Source organism: Triticum aestivum, chromosome 3D, assembly GCF_018294505.1.
Source record: "Triticum aestivum cultivar Chinese Spring chromosome 3D, IWGSC CS RefSeq v2.1, whole genome shotgun sequence".
NCBI lineage: Eukaryota > Viridiplantae > Streptophyta > Magnoliopsida > Poales > Poaceae > Triticum > Triticum aestivum.
The window spans coordinates 221,784,943-221,789,556 of NC_057802.1; the positions used below are offsets into that span (position 1 = coordinate 221,784,943).

General features: G+C 42.0%; 1 long non-coding RNA gene across 3 annotated transcripts; it reads right to left on the reverse strand.

The window, feature by feature from the left end:
* Positions 1–1,990: 1,990 nt before the first annotated feature.
* LOC123078279 (uncharacterized) lies at positions 1,991–4,608 on the reverse strand. 3 transcript variants are annotated; one of them, XR_006437311.1, is made up of 4 exons: positions 3,738–4,608; positions 3,554–3,658; positions 2,348–3,430; positions 1,991–2,233 (listed from the first exon to the last, which is right to left on the reverse strand). It is a non-coding gene; the product is annotated as an uncharacterized lncRNA (long non-coding RNA). The 3 variants fall into 3 exon arrangements; XR_006437310.1 differs by having other exon boundaries at positions 2,348–3,140; positions 3,221–3,430; positions 3,554–4,608; XR_006437309.1 differs by having other exon boundaries at positions 3,554–4,608.
* Between the last annotated feature and the right edge of the window lie 6 nt (positions 4,609–4,614).

The window sequence follows — 4,614 nt, forward strand, 5'->3', positions numbered from 1 at the left end:
TTGTAAATCCACACAATTGAGGAATCTTGAAGAAAAATGTTGCTTAGGGAAACAGATCAAGAGCAGATGTTGTGTGAGGTGTTTAGTGTGTGATGATTTGAAGAATAAACACCTTTTGAAGATTTTGAAGAGAACATCAGAATCAAAAAGGGCAGTAAAAGGGACTTTTATTTACCCTTGACGAAGAACACGATGAACTGTGAGGTGTAGATTTAGAAGTTCGTCAGTTCAGATCTTCCACGCCCTAACTTGGCAGAGGAAGACAGCTACGGCGGCGGCTGAGTGAAGAAATCCGCAACCGGCGCAAGTACGACGGCGACGAGGTCGAGGCAGTGATGCTCTTCCTCACCGGCGACGATGGAAGTAGCGGCGGCGCTAGTTTTGAGAGCTCGAGCGAGGGAGCGAGGTCGAGCGGAGTAAAAATGAAGTGAGGAAGGGAGGGGGGTATTTATAGCCAAAGTGAAAAACTGCTCGCCCGAGGAAATTGGACGAACGTGCCCCTGACCCTTCTCATTCGTGTGACATGTGTCACCCACGTACTGAGAGGTGGAGATCGTGCGCGATCGTGGGTGAATAGGATAATATATCGTGGAATGTGGAACAGTTTGAGCAGCAAAAAGCCGAAAATTTATATAAGATAATTTTAAAGTTTCGTTCGCAAATTCTTCAGCTGAACAAGGACACAATGAAGATTTTGAACGAGTTTCAAATAAAACGCACATGAAGAATTTGTGAATAGACTAGGTTGAGTTTAGCATAGAGGGGGAAGGGTCCGACCACATTCACTTAGCAGAAAAAGAAACTTGAAGAAATAGCAATAAGTGAATGCTGTAGAGGACATAAACTCATCTGGGCTATTCTGTTACCCTACATGAACTGATGAATTCAAGCGGCTGAACTGATGAAATTCGAGCGCTTGAACTGATGCTTTCTGTTTCTGTTAAAAATCATCTTCTTTAGTTCTATTTTTTTTGCAATTTTTTTATCGAAACGGGGCGTGTAATATATCGTTGGAAAGCTCTTGACATCTACATTACAATTTTATAATTCATTTTTGCAAAAAAAAATATGTTTTAAGAGCAGTTTTGAATAAACCTTTTTTTCAAAACCGAAAACGTGAATCGTATTTTGGACTCAATTTTCAAACAGTTTGTCGGAATTGAGCAAATAAGATGGCGTAGGAAAGCTTGTGAAAATCCGCATGTTCCATATATCTAATGTTTTTTCAAATTCTGTATGATTTAAAAGTAATTTGAAAAACGGTGAAATTCTGGGCGAAACGTATTTTCGCACTTTTTTGCAAACGGTTTGTCGGATAGACTCAAATGATACAGCGTTGGAAAGCTATGGAAAATGCACAACTTTTTCATATAGAAATGTTTTTCTAATTCCCCATGTTTTAAATTCAAATTTGAATACGGTGAAAATTGATTTTGAACGCAATTTTTTTAAGTTTGTCGAAATGGGGCAAATAATATACCGTTGGAAAGATATCAAAAATGCGAAACTTAGCCATGTTGAACATTTTCTCAAATTCGCAACCATTGAAGAGTAATTTGGAATACGATGAGACCTTTCATGTTGTTTTCTCGTCTGAAAAACAGAGTAGTCGTACTGATCTCTATGCGGGTTTGAACTGACGTTGTCGTACATGATTTTACAGTCACAAAATGCTAAAAAAAATCATTGAACTTGTTTTTTTTATTCTTTGAATTTTTGTGTTGTGTACTTTTCTGGTTGTAATGCATGAACTTAAAGGTGGTTTCTTATTTTTGTAATTAAACATTGAGCATATTTAAAACTTATTTGGGACGTCATGTTGAACTTATTACCTTTTTTAATCATGAATCTCTTGTGTTTCCTTTTTTAAGTTGCTTTTTTCTTTCAACTATACTGCTATAACATTTTCTTTCTCAAACTTACTGTCTCTCGAGTAAGGACCGGTGCTATCTTTTTATTTGAACTGGTATCAAATTTCTCAACAGACATATTGAACTTTTTCCGCGCTTCATTATGCATTGCTGATATAATACCTGTTGAACTGCTACACCAGAGCTAAAAAATCTATCCAAGTTAACTATTATTTTACATTGAACTTTCATCAATCAACATACAACATTTTCTTTCCTGTTCATACACGTAGTGCAGACATTACATACACATACATAGCTCCACGGTCATAGACAATTTTCTCCTGTAGCTTCTCCTGGCTTCCTTTAACACAAGCAATCAACTGGAGAGAAAAGCACATATGATTTTAGATACAAAAATCACCTCCATGTCTACCAGCTGGACTGATTTTTAGATACAAAAAAGCATCCTTAGGGGCATTTGTACGAGCACCTACCATGCAAACACACAAGAACTCTAGATTGAGCATGGGGAGGCGATGGTCTCGTTGTCCGGGGTGCCCAGGCGGCGTCGGGTGTGGGGGAAATGGCAGCCTTGCCGGTCGAAGGGTTGCAGCTGTGGGCGGCGAATCTGGTAGCGTGTGGCATGTGCGGTCGTCATTGCCATAGGTAGAGGTCTTCTTCCCTGTGGGCGGCGAATCTGGTAGCGTGTGGCATGTGCGGCCGTCATTGCAAAGTACATGTTATGCAGTTTGGACACCAATTGAAATAGAAAGGAACTTGACCAATCTCAGCCATCTAAACCTTTCATTGTTGTACACAATCATAAGGGTAAAATCATACATGAGCAATTAGCACATTGCATTCAAGGGTAATTTTCATCTACGGGAAAACTGGAACTTGCATATACACACAAAAGACTGTCAAATTCCATGAACTCAGGAAACTGGAAAAAAATGAGAATTGAACTGAATGAACTTTAGAAATTGTACTGAACTGAAAAAAGAAACTGGATATCATAAGTACATTGAGAAAATAAATTTACAAAGTTTTCTATACCCATCTGAACCTACAAAGTTTTTCTATAGCCATCTTGAACTTACAAAGTTTCTCTCGATGAACTTTCATGTGGTTTGTTTACAAGGAACTTTCATAAGGGAACTTCTCGCGCAATTGCACATGTACTGGTTATATTTTCTCCGAAGCCAGAATGGTTTTCATATGTTTCGTACACTATGGTGATGAATATAAATAGCGTGTGAGCACCAAGATAGCTTCAACATGGGATCCCTTTCCCCAAGAGGAAGCAATAGGATTAGTGCTTAGAAAATAAGCAAGTGCAAGTACGAGGAGAGTAGCAAGAGTTGTACTTTTGGTGTAAGCATGCATGAGCAGGGCTTGCGCAGAGGCCGCGTGAGGAACTGGTTGAGGACGACCACACTCGTGTTCGTGCTCCTGCCGTTGTGGCAAAAGGGGCAACGACCTGTGTTGGTTGCAGGAGCTGGACTAGGCACCCCCCGAATCCTGCACTATGTATTTTTCATGAACTGATGATTGTTCACGTACTGAACTGAGAGCACCTAGTTTGTGTTTCAGAAATTAAAATAGATGTCATGAGCACCTCGTTTCAGAAAAGGTTTGTCCTATAATTCAACAGTAGAGAATATAGATAAGCAAACACCTATTTTTTATGGACAATATACCATTTTTTGACGGCGTTCACGTGACCAGCAGCGCCGGGAGGTGACCTTGTGTCTCCTGCTGCTGCAGGTCACGAGGAACAGGTGCTGGATCCACGGGGAAAAAACCTGTGCAAAACATTTTCAAAACCATCTAAGTGCCACAAACCAAAACAACAAAGTTAGCTCTGAATATCCCATCTTCTACCTGTGAACCACCATGAGATACATAACCAGGAGAAATCAAAACCTGTGTTGTCAGTAGGTTCAACCAGCAGCAATCAAAACCCCCATTCTGGACACAAATCCCCTCAAGACCGTAATGAACTACATGATAACAATTGAAGACTGGAACATGGATTATGGTCTTACCAATCTCATAGCCTAAATTCAACATTTAACCAATGAAATGAACACCCGAATGGGTAGCCTCACAACTTGACAAATGCCAAATTTGAGAAAAAATGGTCAGGCATACATCTCCAAGTGATGGAACGAACAATAGAGTGACCAAAATTAACATAGGGTATCTTTCTTCACTGCTGTTTTGTTCCAGTGTGCTACCTCTTTTGTTTACAGTTACTACAAAATACATTAGCAGGGGCAGAGAATGATCGTTTTTTTTTTCGGGATGGGCAGAGAATGATCGTACCTGCAAGATGAAGCGAAAATGCACACTACGATGAACTGAAGAAGCACCAGATGTTGAAGTGAATATACTGAAGAGAACGAGCATGAACGTCCAGGGGAGGTTGGGAAAAGCTGAGACGGGCACCTCTCGAGCTGAGACGTCGAACGGCTTGCCGCTGGGTCATTGAACGACCCAGGGTGGCGGATGTGAACGGACGGGGTGGTGCAGCCACAGAAACGACGGCGGTGTGGCAGCGGAAGCCAGCGTAGGTTGGGGAGGGCCAGCGGCCGAAGCTGGGTTAGAAAAGGGGGCAGGCGAGGGAGGTGGAGGGGTGAGGCCGCCTTCCATGCGGGCGGTGATGGCGTGTGGTCGTGCCGGCGTGTGAGGGGTGGGAGGTGGGTTGGCCGGCGCAAGGCCGTGGGGGCGGCCAGCGAGAGATGGGGCGGGGAAAGCC